Source organism: Schistocerca serialis, chromosome 2, assembly GCF_023864345.2.
Source record: "Schistocerca serialis cubense isolate TAMUIC-IGC-003099 chromosome 2, iqSchSeri2.2, whole genome shotgun sequence".
Taxonomy (NCBI): domain Eukaryota; kingdom Metazoa; phylum Arthropoda; class Insecta; order Orthoptera; family Acrididae; genus Schistocerca; species Schistocerca serialis.
Window position 1 is genome coordinate 539,208,565 of NC_064639.1, and position 17,642 is coordinate 539,226,206.

Consider the following 17,642-nt stretch of genomic DNA (forward strand, 5'->3'; position numbering starts at 1 on the left):
CCATACCTTCAGTCAGTCGCACTCGCTAACACATAGTAATCGCATCTCACCAAACCCCATCAGAATACGAAGAAATCGCAGAATATTCTGTTCCAGAAATACTGCCGCTATGAGGCTGAAATCTGATTGGAATCTCCCTTTTCCAATACTTTTTAGGTCAAAAATGGATTATGTCGAGATGCTTTGTTCAACGTTTTTTCAATGAATAGACTCAATCCGGGAAGCGCGCTACGGGAAAGAGTTTCGATCTCACACGGAGGCTTGTCGTTATTCTTCACGTGTACCTTTCGTGGCTGGAAATGGAACGGGCGATGTGGCACACAAAGTGCCCTACGCCACACACACAGATAAGTGTCTGCCGGAGTACGGATTCAAAATTTCATTCCTGTGTCAGACCGAGAACTTTTTCAGTTCCCTCATAAACCTGTGCAGCCAAATATCGAGTCAAAACACATGTCGTACATCAAGGACTACACTCAAATGTGTCTCGTGACGTGACTAGACAGCGCACAGTGTGAGCTCTGGAACGGCCCTTTATCTGAGCGGCCGCTACGTGCAGCAGAGCAGATTACGTCACCGACAAGAGGAGGCACACCTCTTGTGCAATGTGCCAAGCATCCGCTGCAAGGGAGAATCGTATTTCTGTTTTTTTTTTTTTTTTTTTCCTTAAGAACTCGTTCAACAGAGATGGCGTGCGCTTTGGAGATGAGCATAAGCGAACGGGAACGCAATTGTGGTTTCAGCAGAGAACTGTTTATAGGTTTTTAGTAGACTTTTCGCCAACGGCGTTGCCGCAGTGGTAACACGGTTCCCGCAGGTCACCGAAGTTACCGCTGCTAGGCTTGGCTAGCACTTGTATCGGTGACCCTCCGGTCTGCCGAGCGCTGTTGGCAAGAGGAATGCACTCAGCCCTTGTGAAGCAAACTGAGGAGCTACTTGATTGAGAAGTAGCGGCTGCGGTCACGAAAACTGACAACGGACGAGAGAGCAGTGTGCTGACAACATGCCTTTCCATATCCGCATCCAGTGACGCTAATAGGCTGAGAATGACATGGCGGTCGGTCAGTACCGTTGGGCCCTTCGAGGCCTGTTTGGAGGGGGAGAGAGAGAGAGAGAGAGAGAGAGAGAGAGAGAGAGAGAGAGAAGTGACATTTTTTAATTTACTGTCTGATTTAACCATTACGGGTGCAGCACCTCACCAGAAACGTTTTGTGGTGGACATAGTAGCTAAAGCGTAGTATTATCAGATCTTTTGCACAAATCCAAAGCAAATCCCATAGAATTATATGACATAATCTATGCCGCTGAAATGTGTGCAGAACAGAATTACTTCCAGTTGCAGAATAAGTATTACTGTCAGTTTTATGCCCTAGCTATGGGTTCAGTTCTCAGTCCTATACTATTCGAAATTTTCATGGGCAATTTAGAACAAATTTTCTTACAGAAAGAGCCATTGAATTGCAAAATTAAGTACTGGTTCAAATATGTTGATGATGTGTCGTGTCTGTGGACTGGTACCATTAGACAATTAGATACATTACTTCAGCAGTTATACTCACAACATAAGAAAATTCAGTTTGCGAAGGAGCTGGGAGGCTCTTCTATAGATCTTTTTGACCTTAATATAGATATCAATATGACAAAACACGTATTTGGCTTTTACAGGAAAAACACAGCTATGGTAATCCCTGCAAGCTCCCAACATCCACACAGCCACAAAAAAGCAGTTTTCCATTCACTGGTGTGTCACCTTATATCTGTTCCATTACACGAATCAGCTTTTCTAACAGAACTACAAACCATCAAACAAATCGCCTCCGGCTGCTTGAAAATATTCTGCGAAAAAAGAGAATGAATAAAATTACACCACTTCTGTACACTGGCTAACAGCAGTCACTAAGTCATTACAAAACTGGTGCCTATTTCCATATATTGGCAATATTTAAGATAATCTTGGAAAAAAATTAGTCTCACCACTGCACACCTGCAGTTTACAATACCAATAACATATCAAAATTTTTATTCACTAATAAAGAGAAATTGCAACCCTTGCCAGAGAGCGGTTTATATAAAATCACTTGCAAGCAGTGTGAAGAAGTGCATATTGACCAGTCAGACAGGGCTGTGATAATTAGGTTATGTGAACATGAGAGAAGCTGGCGATTGAGGAAAAACGATTCGACCTTTTCTGATCATCTTTTAGTAGAAAACCATCCACATGCTGTAGAATGTGTAGTTTTACATTTGTGAAGAAAAGCAGAAAGATGACTGGAAATCCTGGAAACAAACAAACACATGCGACAGAATAACAGTCTAATATTAAATGATCCAGACTCAGTTTCATTCTTTCCTTTGTTAAATTAAATTTTCGTTACAAATACCGGATTCAAAATGTAAATTCATCATGTCTATTATTATTTGTTAAAAGTACATCTACATCTACATCTACATTCATACTCCTCAAGCCACCTGACGGTGTGTGGCGGAGGGTACCTTGAGTACCTCTGTCGGTTCTTCCTTCTATTCCAGTCTCGTATGGTTCGTGGAATATCTCCACATAAGAACTTTGTTTACGTCTCCTTTTAGTTAATGTAATTACTGTAATGTTTTCCTATGTAAACAATTTGTAATTTCTAGGTCCACTGTACAAATACTATATGTGTAAGTCGCACATTATGTTTGCTACATTCAGTTGTTACCCGACGATGGCCTGAGAAGGCGAAAGCAGGTTTGTGAGCAAATAAATATAATCTTGTAGAACTTTAGGAAGTATTTTCTTTTTTTAAATATTAAAACGCAGTTCTCACATTTCTCACCAGATGGCAAGGGCTTATTGTCATCGTGGGAAAAAACCCAACCTCAAAGCGTTCCAGAAGTCTGATGTGTTTAGGACTTTCGTTAGTTTGTGGGCAAGCATATTGTTATCGTTGTCATAAAATTTGCCTATTTTTCCCGACATCCGAAGCTTTCTCGTTAGGAATGTATAAACACTATATCGAAATCCTAAGCTGACGGACATGAAATGAATTTCAGTCGCACTGTACTACGATTGCCGTATTAACGCCATTCTGTCGAAATCCAGGCCTGTCAGTTTTTAAGATGTACAATGAAGTAAGGTGTTCTTGTTTACGTACATACTTTTTGATAAGTGTAATATCCAAAGTATATCACACTGCATAATACACTGTCATTAACTTTTCAGCTGAGATGTTCAAGTAATACGTGCATTTTCTGTGCTGCATTACGTAGTCGGACACAGTACTCCATTTGCATCCTCTTTGTGTGGTGGTTCTAACGAAAGCAAAAACGAGTGCGCCTCATTATATCTCCTGTCAGGTAGCACTGTGCAGACAATGCCTTGCGTCGGTTCACGGTAAGAACTGACTGAAAATTTCGTGCCTTGAGGTTGCCTGATTATGTAAAAAATGTTCAAAAATGGATACATGCTTTTATAACACATTTCAGACAGATAACATTTTTGTCACCAATTAAAAAAAACCTTGAAAAGTTGCAAATTTGATCTAAATATTTTTTTGTGTTTATTGTTAACTAAACAGTATAACTGATACATTAACTTGAGCGACAGTGACTTGACAACGGCTGCTGCCGAATATAAATGCATGTGCATCTAAATGCACCATGACTTTTGAATATGTATCAGCTGAGGAAGATAAAAATGTTGTTGCACCAAAAGGTACATAATGTCGCTTTATGCATATTTTATTGGTCCTGGTTTCGTGTTTGCAACTGCTACAAGTCGTTAACCTTCAGCACGGAGTCCAGAGTGTTAATGCTACTCTTTTGAGTCGAATAGTTGTTACGTTAGTTACAGTATCGAAGAAGAAATAACGAAACAGAGACCAATTATATAGATGCAACACGAAATTCCTCATATTGTCGATCTCTGCTTTCCTGTGAAGATCATGAACAGTGTTAAAGTCTTTGATAACGTTTCCAAGAGACATAAATGATCAGAAGATATTAAACGTTTACAAGCGAGGTCGAGTGCTATTTTCCTTGAGAAAGTGTACTATACCACAGATGAGTTTTTGTGGAGGAATAAAATACTGAATCCAGTCTAGTAACTCCTGGCACTAAGTCATCGCGACATTATACGGCCACCGAAATTATGCTCATAATATTTTACTAACTAACTTGTTTTGATGTTTTCTTCTTTAAACCTGTGAAGGACACGTGGGTGTATAACGGGAAGATTTATTTGAGTTTATTGTCTCATAGCTTTAGCGTCCATTACAGTTCAAGCTTAAGCACAGTTTGAACATGAATGAGATATCATCTTACGAATCCTCAATTAAAGAGAGTATTCAAACACACTTATTTAAAAAAGCTGTTAAAAAGTACTCGACTAGCGATAACAAAGCAGAGGTTTGACAATAGAGTAACACAAGTAAAAAAATAAAATATCTGGCATTTTACAATACTCTTTCACATTATTTTTTTCTGGAAATCCTTACACCAAAGCTCTACAATGGAACATACTAACATTATATACTTTCTCTCAGCTCAGGCTTTCACTTATGCTGAATACAAGCTGCTCCGGTTTTGAGGCAACTAAATACGAAGTTGTGGTACGCAAGATTTTTTACATGGTGCTGATGTTAACTTTCAGTGTGTCTAGCGTCTGCAGTGTTTCAAGTTGACATGTAAATGAAGACTGTACCTCTAGCTTTATACATTTTGTAAGTAACTTGTAAAGTAATATGTAAAGAACCAACAATGTACACCATAGATAAACCGAACGAGTTTGCGCTGTTGTAACAGACTGCACCTTACGCAGTCCGTTTAGAGGCTCTAAACCCCCATACATTCATGCTGATTTAGATTTTTCATAATTTCCTTAAATTGATGATGATGATGATGATGATGATGAGGTCCCATACTCCGAGGAGCGTAGGGGACGATGCGGGAGACCCGCAAGGTCCTAGTGGAGGTGGTTTGCCATTGCCTTCCTCCGACCGTAATGGGGATGAAATGATGATGATGATGATGAAGACGACACAACAACACCCAGTCATCTCGAGGCAGGAAAAATCCCTGACCCCGCCGGGAAACGAAACCGGGACGCCGTGCGCGAGAAGCGAGAACACTACCGCAAGACCACGAGCTGCGGACTTTTCTTAAATTACCAAAGGTAAAAATACCAGTATGGTTCCTATTTTTATCGTCAACAGTCGGCTCTCTGTCCTATTATTGTAGAACAAGGCCTGTAAGTCTGTAAATACCTGTATAAGCAAAATAATTTTCGTTTTTTGGAAAAAAAAATTTATATACTTCAGTGTTGTCTCCTTAAAAAACTCCCCATTGCATATTATACACATACGCCAGCTCTTTCTACACCACCTCAGATGCTACTGTAACTCGACCATGGGACAGCTTTGAGCTTTTTCAGAGATGCCTATTTAATTTCATTTATGCTTCTCAAACGTCAGCCCTTTAAGATTTTTTTTTCTTTTTTTTTTTTTTTTTGGTACAGAAAGAAGTCACAGGGGCTATGTTTGTTGAATATGGAGGCTAGGGCATGATTTCGGTGTTATTTTTCGCCAAATATTCACGAACGTGCAACGAAGTTATAGCAGGTGCATTATCATTGTGTAATGGCCATGAATTGTTTCGCCACAAATCCGGACGTTTGTTTTGGATTTTTGCACGCAAACGGCATTGAACTAACAAGTAGTTCTCCTTATTTATTTTTCGCCTTTTTGGCAAAAGCACTCGTGGTGCAACATGCCGTTAAAATTGAAGAACACAGTGAACAAAACTTACATATTTGACTGCACTTGGCGATCTTTTTTCGGTCTTGCCGATCCTGAATGTTTTCACTGGGATGACTGAGCCTTATTTTGGACGTCATACCCGTAAGTAGTTCTGCATCGTTGTTGACTTCATTTAGCTGTCCCTGAGCAATCTGCATTCACAGCTGTTTCCTTTCTGTTTTTTCGAAATTCAGCAGTTTTAGAACAAATTTTGCTGTCAGATGTTTTGTAACATCTCGTGTCCTGGCCGCCCACGTGTGTTAGCCCTGATCGTTATTGTAGTCGCCTTACTTAGTTTCCAGTGCAGGGGAGAGGGGGTTTTGTTCAGCCTGAAGAAGATGGGCCGAACTTCCCCTAATCCTCATAAATGCGTGGCAGTCGGAGTTGACTGGGCGAATTTTAAGAGGCAGTAATTTCCCCACGACGACCGATATTTGCCTACATCCGTGGCACTGAAAAGTTCTTGAAGTCCTGTGAGGTAGCAGCACGTTACTGAAGCTTTGTTAGCGGAAGCACGAAAGGCCAGTGTAAATGCCTACACTCTGTTCCCAATTCGGATTGTCTGGAAGTGTGGAACGCTCTGGAGCTGGGGGAAATAGAGAAGTCGGTCGGTAGACCACGTGGGCTGTTTAAGTCGTGCATCCTCTGGGGTGCAGGTGGCGTTTCGTTGTGTATTCTTATTTCGGGCGTAGGTGAATCTTCATGGTCAACCAATTTACTTAGTACGCAACGGAGGACAGAGGGAACCTCAAGTGTGATCCCGTGAACAGATGGTCAATTCTGTTCACGCAGTTTGCTGTTTTTCTTTGCGATTGCCTGCGGCCGATAAGTGATCGTGAACGTGTTCAGTAAACGGAAATACCTCAGAGGCGAGTATGGGGCCATTAGCTAAGTGGAAGTAATATTAATTCAGGCCCGTCAATTTCACTTGTTTCTGTGCAAGTGTGAGAGTGACGTTTTTATGTAGCTCTTCCCATTCGTTTTCAAGTGTTCTCCTGTTTTGTTGTTGAGGTGATTATCGGCGAGAGTGGCTAGCAGCCAGTTGGAGGCGGTGTACTGAACTGTTAGTGATGAACGTGTTCCATTCCGGCGGTCAGATCTCGGAGTCTTTCCTAAAAGATTTACCTATTGGGCTTTTATTTGTAGCATTTGAGTAGCGAGGAGTCTGGCCCCTATCTCGCGAGTCAGAGGGCGGCTGGTGTCCCTCATTTACCCTGACTTTACACGTGTGTAGCAGTGCAGAGGGATAATCCGGCTCCGCCAGTAAACGTTTCGAATTAAATCTGTGGAACAGGACGTCACGTAATTTGTGTCGTGCGCCGAGTATCGTCGACAGTGCCTCAGTACTGGCCGCGATTACAAAGGTGACCGACTCACTGCTGCGCCACGGAAGCTCCGACGCACGGACTAAACAGACGTTTTGAGTCTCAAACCCAAAATTTCTGAAAGAATTTCATGTCGTGAGCCAGTTGATATGCCATCATAATCGACGACTTCTCTGATTGTGATTCGACTTTCATTCTGAATCATTTATTTCACTTTTTCAACGATTTCGAATGCTGGCGATGTGCTCAGGTGCGTCGTGTCCTCACATCTTTAAGGCTTCTTATACCAGTCGTAAACCCTCATTTTATTCGTAGCAGGCTCACCACAAGCAACATTTAACATTTTATAAAACTGTGCTGCATTTTATCCGTTCTCACATCAGAATTTCATCCACTTCTTTGATGCATTTTATATTAAATAAATAATCGCTGATACTATCGAAATACATGTAAACTTTTTGACAGGTGCCAACAAACTAAGTATCCAATGTGGACATGTTTATCAATACAACGCAAAAAATCGCTCGAATCGGATTAATACAAAACGCAAAATTACAGTATTTCCGTTACTTTTTGAGTTCATCTTGTATATGAAATACAGTTTTTATTCTTAATGTTATTAAAGTCCACAACTTCTTTGCTTAGTAGAACTACTAGTAATACATCTGAACTGGTTCAGTCAAGAAGTCTGAGCACGCATTTTGACCACTGTCCTCACGGATATGAATCCAGTGTCTTCACCACATGCTGATCATTGCAACTGCGATGCCTTCTTTTGCACTCTAGTACGACTATTGTATTGTAAAAGGATCGTAACTAAGATATGTCAAAAGAGAGTCCACCGGCTAATGGTAAATACTGTACTCCCAGGAAAAAGAACGAACGGCAGCGTGTCCTCTCAAACTGTACTCTCTGTTAATGAGTTTTTTGCGACTAGGAGCATTCCCGTTGTTAGCAAATATCTCGAAAAGTTCTTAAACCAATTTACTTCAAATTATTACATGATGCTCTAAGAAACGATCGGACGGACGCAGGCTACATATTTTTAACATACATGTTGTATAATATATATATATATATATATATGTAGTACATGATGAGGAAAACTTTTAATCAAAAATCTTTAAAGTTTCTTAACCTATTTACGTCAGATTTATGCATGATACTCTAATAAACATATGGACAGACATAGGCTATAGACATCTTTAATGTGTATAAACATAGGGAGAACATTAATGAAACCGACAAACTGCAGGAACGGATTCATAACTGGAAATGGAGAAAAAAATGTCCTGTGACTTCTGTCCAGGAAAGAATCGTTGCCGCAGTAGATGGCGCTGATGAATGAAAGTTCCTCTGAACACATGCCACCTGTCCCTTGTGTGTTGCAGGCTGTGTGATTGACGCAGCGTATTGTAAGCAGCGGAATGGTCTTGTATTCATGTAGGGAACAAGCCGAAATGGTGTACGCCGAAGCAGATGAAAACTGTCGAGAGGCAGTGCGATTATACCAAAACAAGTATTCTCTCAGACACAAACCACATTACACAACATTTCGAGCTCTTTTTGGGCGTCTGTGTAATCACAAGTCCTTTCAGACAGACGATCGTGCAGGGAGGTGGGCGGACTGTGCGTACACTAGATTTGGGGGACTGTGTTCTACAGGATATTGAGACGAACCCGAGAGCAAGCTCCAGGCACATGGTCCGCCAATATGGTGTAAACCGAGGTACGATTATGGGTATCCTGCATTACAACCGCTGTAATACCTATCACTTGCAAAGAGTGCAAGAGTTATTAGCAGCGGATTTCCCTATATGGGAAGGATTCTGTCGACGGTTTTTGCACCAAACCATTATGATGATGGGATTTCTATCAGCAGTCCTCTTTACCAACAAATCAGTCTTTGCCACAACTGGCATCATCAATCTGCATAGCATCACCTGTGGCCTGCTAACAATCCTCTGGTAATTGTTGAGTCGTCTCATTCCACAACACCTCGACGGAGGAACCTACCTGGACTTCTTGCGGAATACTCTGCCTGGGCTTCTTCGGAATGTGCCTTTGGTAATACGACAAATTATATGGTTTGAGTATGACGGAGCACCACATAACTTCTGCATCACAGTTTGCCGACACCTCAACATCTTCCCCAGACCTTGGATAGTATGGGGAGGGCCAGTACGATGGGCTGCTAGATCACCGGACTTAAACCAAATGGATTTTTACCTCTGGGGACATCTGAAAAGCGTTATATATCCTGAACCATTTTCTGATATTCATATCCTTCAACAGCGTGTTGACAATGCCTGTGACGCTATTCACAGAGAGGCCAGAACGTGCGAAAGAGTGCAGCGATACTTGATGCGACGAATGAACACACGCATTTCATCTCATGGAGGCTACCTTTAGCATTTTTTGTTACGTGGATGCGACGCTGCTCTGTACTTGTGCTTTGGGACGATTTTTTGTTGTTGCATGCACACTGTATATTTGTGAACATCCGCTCATAGGACCTTTCTTTCCTCCATTTCCAGTCACGAATCTGCCCCTGTAGTTTGTCGGTTTTATTAACGTTCACCCTGTATACAGGGTGGTCCATTGATAGTGACCGGGCCAAATATCTCACGAAATAAGTGTCAAACGAAAAAACTACAAAGAACGAAACTCGTCTAGCTTGAAGGAGGAAACCATATGGCGCTATGGTTGGCCCGCTAGATTGCGCTGCCATAGGTCAAACGGATATCAACTCGTTTTTTTTTAAATTGGAACCCCCAATTTTTATTACATATTCGTGTAGTACGTAAAGAAATATGAATGTTTTAGTTGGACCACTTTTTTCGCTTTGTGATAGATGTCGCTGTAATAGTCACAAACGTATAAGTAAGTGGTATGACGTAACATTCAGCCAGTGCGGACGGTATTTGCTTCGTGATACAGTACCCGTGTTAAAACGGACCGTTTACCAATTGCGGAAAAGGTCGATATCATGTTGATGTATGGCTATTGTGATCAAAATGCCCAACGGGCGTGTGCTATGTACGCTGCTCGGTATCCTGGACGACATCATCAAAGTGTCCGGACCGTTCACCGGATAGTTACGTTATTTAAGGAAACAGGAAGTGTTCAGTCACATGTGAAACGTCAGCCACGACCTTCAACGAATGATGATGCCCAGGTAGGTGTTTTAGCTGCTGTTGCGGCTAATCCGCACATCAGTAGCAGACAAACTGCGTAAGAATCGGGAACCTCAAAAACGTCGGCGCTGAGAATGCTACATCAACATCGATTGCACCCGTACCATATTTCTATGCACCAGGAATTGCATGGCGACGACTCTGAACGTCGTGTACAGTTCTGCCACTGGGCACAAGAGAAATTACTGGACGATGACAGATTTTCTGTACGCATTCTATTTAGCGACGAAGCGTCATTCACCAACAGCGGTAACGTAAACCGGCATAATATGCACAATTGGGTAACGGAAAATCCACGATGGCTGCGACAAGTGGAACATCAGCGACCTTGGCGGGTTAGTGTATGGTGCGTCATTATGGGAGGAAGGATAACTGGCCCCCATTTTATCGATGGCAATCTAAATGGTGCAGTGTATACTGATTTCCTACGTAATGTTCTATCGATGTTACTACAAGATGTTGCACTGCATGACAGAATGGCGATGTGCTTTCAACATGATGGATGTCCGGCACATAGCTCGCGTGCGATTGAAGCGGTACTGAATAGCATATTTCATGACAGGTGGATTGGTCGTCGAAGCTCCATACCATGGCCCGCACGTTCACCGGATCTGACGTCCCCGGATTTCTTTCTGTGGGGAAAGTTGAAGGATATTTGCTACCGTGATCCACCGACAACGCTTGACAACATGCGTCAGCGCATTGTCTATGCATGTGCGAACATTACGGAAGGCGAACTACTCGCTGATGAGAGGAATGTCGTTACATGTATTGCCAAATGCATTGAGGTTGACGGACATCATTTTGAGCATTTATTGCATTAATGTGGCATTTACAGGTAATCACGCTGTAACAGCATGCGTGCTCAGAAATGATAAGTTCACAAAGGTACATGTATCACATTGGAACAACCAAAATAAAATGTTCAAACGTACCTACGTCCTGTATTTTAATTTAAAAAACCTACGTGTTACGAACTGTTCGTCTAAAACTGTGAGCCATATGTTTGTGGCTATTACAGATCCATCTATCACAAAGCGAAAAAAGTGGTCCAACTAAAACATTCATATTTCTTTACGTACTACACGCATATGTAATAAAAAATGGGAGTTCCTATTTTTAAAAAACGCTGTTGATATCCGTTTGACCTATGGCAGCGCCATCTAGCGGGCCAACCATACTGTCATCTGGTTTCCCCCTTCAAGCTAGACAAGTTTCGTTCTTTGTAGTTTTTTCATTTGACGCTTATTTCGTGAGATATTTGACCCGGTCACGATCAATGGACCACCCTGAATACCATATAAAGGGGAAATGTTTTTGCAAAAGTCTCGAAAAGTTCTTGATAGATTTTTACACGACGCTCTAATAAACGTTCAGAGGGATATACATAAGAAGATGATACGTTGTTAGCAAAAGCCTCTAAAAGTTCTTGACCTGTTTACTTATAATTATTACACGATGCTCTAATAAGTGTATGGACACAAATAGGCTAACACTTGTGTAATCTATGTAATAGATGAATATGCATGTAGTATATAAATGGGAGAGGGTGTAAGCAAAATATCTAAAAGTCTTGGCCAAATTACTTCATACTTTTAGACGATGTTTTAATAAATATTTGGACAGATATAGGTTATATATATACACCACATATATTAAAATATATAATCTATATCTGTCCTTATATATATATATATATATATATATATATATATATATATATATATATATATATATATATATATATATATAAAATATTTTAACAGGAAACGTCGTTAGAATTCTTGAGGGATGTACTTGAAATTTTTACACAATACTGTTATAAGTATTCAGACAGGCATAGGCTGCATATGTTTTAAACAGCAATGTACATGAGACCGAGCGAGGTGGCGCAGTGGTTAGACACTGGACTCGCATTCGGGAGGACGACAGTTCAATCCCGCGTCCGGCCATCCTGATTTAGGTTTTCCGTGATTTCCCTAAATCGCTCCAGGCAAATGCCGGGATGGTTCCTTTCAAAGGGCACGGCCGACTTCCTTCCCCGTCCTTCCCTAATCCGATGAGACCGATGACCTCGCTGTCTGGTCTCCTTCCCCAAAAACAACCAACCAACCAACCAAGCAATGTACATGTTTTCTATTAAATCTATTACAAGAGTGAAAATGTGTTATGCCATGCTGTGAAAATGTTCAAGCTCATAATATTTTTATCATTTATAGGTATGTCATGTCAGAAAAAATTGTGGTATGTCAACACTCACACCAGCTGGGTGTGGTTTTGCACGGCCTAACATAGCTTCCCATTAGCAAAACCCTCCTGCCCCATCGCCATTATCACATATTCGTCATCAAGTGAGGTGGCGCAGTGGTTAGGATACTGGTCTCGCATTCGGGAGGACGACGGTTCCAACCCATGTCCGACCATCTTGATTTATGTTTTCCGTGATTTCCGTAAATTGCTTCACGCAAATGCTGGGATGGTTCCTTTGAAAAGGCATGACTGACTTCCTTCCCCATCCTTCCCTAATCCGATGCGACTGATGACCTCGCTGTTTGGTTCCCTCCACCAAAGCAACCAGCCAGTCACACATTTGTCGAGGAATAAAGGCTATAATTACCATTAAAATCCCTTCGCATCTTTTATTTATGTTACGTACGTGCTTGCATGATAGTCAGCGCCTGCCAGAGCAGGAGGAACTGATGCCTAAAGCCTGCTAATTCTCTCGAAATCCCACGATGGTCCGGCAGCATTGCTCCATTGGTACAAGACTGACAGGTACAGAGCTATCACGAGAAGAGTAGCACACTAACTTACAGGAGGAAATACAAAACCGTGGTGAGTATATGAGGAGTGCACAAAGAAATTCAGAAGCATAACACCTACAATTCATTGACACCAAATAACAGTCTATAAATATCCCCCTGTACATCATCTAATCCTCTTTATTGTATTCCCGTGACGACCATCCTCGAAATATGACAGTGTAATGGTATCAATGTCCTTAGTGCCAGCACATTGTCTCTCTCTCTTTCTGTCTGTATGTCCCTCTCTCTCTCTCTCTCTTCGTTATTTTTATTACATCCAATGGAGTAAAACTACGAACTATAAAACTCCGCTAACATCATCTGGCAGAAAACTCAATAATATTTAACTGCATCTCTCTCTTCTAATATATCAGAAACAAATACCATTTACCGAGCGAAGTGGCGCAGTGGTTAGCACACTGGACTCGCATTCGGGAGGACGACGGTTCAATCCCGTCTCCAGCCATCCTGATTTAGGTTTTCCGTGATTTCCCTAAATCGTTTCAGGCAAATGCCGGGATGGTTCCTTTCAAAGGGCACGGCCGATTTCCTTCCCCATCCTTCCCTAACCCGAGCTCACTCTCCGTCTCTAATGACCTCGTTGTCGACGGGACGTTAAACAACACTAACCTAACCCCTAACCTAAATACCATTCGTTTCTTTACATCGACCATAATTGGTGATCCCTTAAATATACACATATTGATCCACTGGAGCAGGTGGCTAATGAGTGAAGTCACTTACCCTCACCTGTGTAAAGTTTCGTCCCCTTTACTGGTGGAAGACTATACCACACAGACTATCAGTTTGATACATTGTTTTTTCCTGTAATGCATTGGAGGAGTGTATGACTACAGCTGTGTACACAGCCATACATTTTGTTCTTTCACCATGACTTCGAGGTCTGTGTTAGGGGCTAAATCTACATTAACACATTTCGATCCACTGGTATTCACAGAAAGCTGGGCATTACGTGGTGTAAACTATGCTGCCCCCCACAGCACACAGGATGGTTGAAAATAAAAGATATAGGTGGTGTTTCTTAACAATAAAAATGTGGAGATCATTACAACATATGGCAAACTGGAAGAGTTTGCAGCATTGTGGAGCATTTCCAAACCGCTCTCCGAAGGTGATGACGTCTACATTTAATCTCATCTTCCACAGTGATGCGGTAGCAGACATCACGGTGTTCTTTTTCAGAGAGGCCCAGAGCACTGATTTCTCATATTGATGGTGCGTATTGTTCCCAGATATGTGATCGCTGTTTTGGTGTCCTAGGTGGTAGTCAACCTGACTCCTTCATCTTTGGACACTGTGTCTTTCTTTTCTGTAATTTTCAGTTCACAACCGCATGTGAAACATGGGGGTATTCTCTGGACTTAAACCCATATAGCATAGACAGTATTTACCATCAGCTGTCAACCCCAGCCTGGCGAGCATGTAGGTATCCTCGTCCATCCACATCTTTGTCGTATTTTCATCAGTTTTATGTATTTTCCATCAGTTTTCATAATTTTACCAGGTATTCCACAATTTCAACATGTTTTACTCAATTAAACCGTCACTCTCGACGAGTTGCCAGGTCAAGAAAATGTCTCATCACGTCGATCCAGTGATGCTATCAGCCAGTGACCTTGCAACACGGTTCTCAGTTCCTGTATCATTCCCTTCATTACTTTTCGAGGGTCATACACATGTGGGCATATTGTAAATCATGTTACAATTCCCACATCACATGACGCAAATACTGTTTGCTAGTGTAGGAAATAGCCATCAGCAGGGATGAGGTACAAAAACTACGTTCCTTAGCTGAAACACTGTAAATTCGGTAAGATTATATTACGATGTGCCATCTCCCCCTATGCTAATGGGAGTCACAAAGTATTCTCACATTCGTAGTGTAAAGTCCGTGACTGCGCTCTATTTGAAAACAAGCTACCCCTTTTGTTGAACCCATGAGCTAAGGATCCTGAGCAAAATTCTAGACACTCTTTCTTTATATTTGCGTAATTCTTCCTCCGTCCTTAGCCAACCCTCCATTCTACATTGTGCCCAATTTAATTTGGAACTGACCAGAGGTAGGTGGGTACTACACCCGCTACGTCCGACGTCTCAAGAAGGAACAGAACGATCTGAATTCCACGTGTCATACACTGCAATATTTTGCTTTCGCAAAGAGTATAGCACATGTTTCAAACCTGTACCTAACGACGCTAGTGATATAGACCGGTGTTCTCATTCCAATACTGTAACTGCCGTTCTGCGATGACTGTCCTGTACCAGTCATACGTCACACGTCTAATTATACACGACCTCTCTAGATGCTTGCATGCTGAGGAGTTTAGCACTCTTTGTTGGTGTATAGTAGACACAAGCTTGATACATTTGAGAGTATTGTGGTGGTATAAGAAAAGATTAAGAAGCAGAAAAAACGTATGATTTTCCTATAATGGAGCTCCACATGGAAGGAGTTTCAAACATTTTCCATAAATCACTTGTGCTATCAATTCTACAGAATAGTTGTGGTGTTTGGATCCCACACCAAGGAGGTACGGGGAAGAGAGAAATGATCATAGAACATAAACACACTCTTAAGGCTACACGGTTCTGCACTTAAGCATCCTATAATGTTAAAGCAGTGTGGTTCCGATGTATTAGTCTTGTGGAATGAAATGCTGTTAACACTCCATTGCAGGATATATATTTCCAACACATTACATATATTCACCTTGCCAACTTTCTATCCCATTCACTACGATGAGAAACTTTAAGATGATAAAACTTCTACCTTCCACACCAAAGGAAAAAAAAGATTCTTTGGATCTATTTCCAAAGGTATATAACGCCCACTATCCACATTTTATTATGGTCCGGAAATTATGCTATGCTCGCATCAGTCCTATAAAATGATTGTCAGTAACGGAAAATGCATGAAACACCGACGTCTTATGAGGAAATAGCAAATGCACAGCAGTGGTACTTGTCGTGTGAAATTACATGCAAGCTGCTCTAACTCCATGAACAGGACACAGTCCCTTCCATAGACGCCATCTGTCAAGAAATTGTATAAAATAAAGAAAATTGATGGAAAATACGTGTAACTGAGGGAAAATATGCCAAAATCCGGGGAGAATGAGGGAGCACTTACATGACTGCTACATGCAGAAAAATTCTTGTATATGGTAGTGAGGATGTGATGGCAAGAGGAATACGGGGAAAGTTGACATGGAAGCACCGGGAACCAGGAAAACAGTCATTTTTCCTGGACAGCGATAAGACGATTGGAATAGTTTAATGTGGATAAGCACCAAATGTACAGTAATAAATTCATGTATGTCCGATCACAAGCACAGGTGAGACCCCAAAGTTGTTTTCGAACCACCTAGTAGATTTTTATAACGTGTTCTTACCGTAAGAGCATTGTACTACCATCTTGGTGGCTGCAATATACAACTACAGAGTGTATCACATGTTTTACCCTGTGCAATACTATTTACGTATTTTAAACTCTAACAAACAGTATTTACAATGTGCTTCTCTCTACTCTCCACTAATCACAACCATGCACTGTCAGCTAACAAATACCTTACAGAACAGTTGCTGGATGGCTTTTAACAACATTCTGCTGTGTGTCTATTGAGATAATAGGGATACATATAAGTTTAGTTCCGTTTTTGATACTTTCCTGGAAAATTTAACCATCTGCCGCTAAATTGACATGTGTCTGCGTTAAAGGAGAGGAAGAGGGAGACGTTGCGGCAAGTCATTCCTCACATATTTAACCACTTTATTCCTTTCTTCTCTTGGGGTGTAGCAGTTATATGGTATAACCTGCGTTCTATTTTATACAGTTGTGTGTTCTGTGTGTGACTTCGAGCGCTATCTACCTGTGATCGTTAACAGCGAACCTCTCCATACCGCAGTCATCAGAGGACTTCCAAAGCATGTGTGATGAATCATGTCCAAAAAACCGATGGAAAACCTAATTTGGCATCTTCCTCTCGAGGAACGAGGATGTAGGAGAAGTACTCTACTCCCCTGCCACATCTTGGACATAGATCGAGTCTTCAGTCACACAACTGTAGTGGTTCTAAGTTAGTGGCAAGGGTTTGGCTCTGAGCACTATGGGACTTAACATCTATGGTCATCAGTCCCCTAGAACTTAGAACTACTTAAACCTAACTAATCTAACGACATCACACAACACCCAGTCATCACGAGGCAGAGAAAATCCCTCACCCCGCCGGGAATCGAACCCAGGAACCCGAGAGCGGGAAGCGAGAACGCTACCACACGACCACGAGCTGCGGACGGCAAGGGTTTGTCAGGTACTGCAATCACTCTATATATATATTTGCTTAACAGATAGCGTGTGTGGAAGAGACTGTGTTCTATTCATGGAGTTAGAGTAGCATAGCGTGTGTGTAATTTTACGTGACAAACACCACTGCTATGCGTTTCTCTAAGACGTCGGTGTTTCATGCATTTTCCGTTGCTTATGATCATTTTATAGGACTAATGCGAGCATAGCATAATTTC

The 17,642-nt window shown here is 41.6% G+C and overlaps 1 protein-coding gene across 1 annotated transcript in view; it reads right to left on the reverse strand.

The window, feature by feature from the left end:
- The window catches only part of LOC126456186 (sperm flagellar protein 2-like), a 189,656-nt gene that overhangs the window by 76,157 nt on the left and 95,857 nt on the right, over positions 1-17,642 (reverse strand). The window lies entirely within an intron of this gene.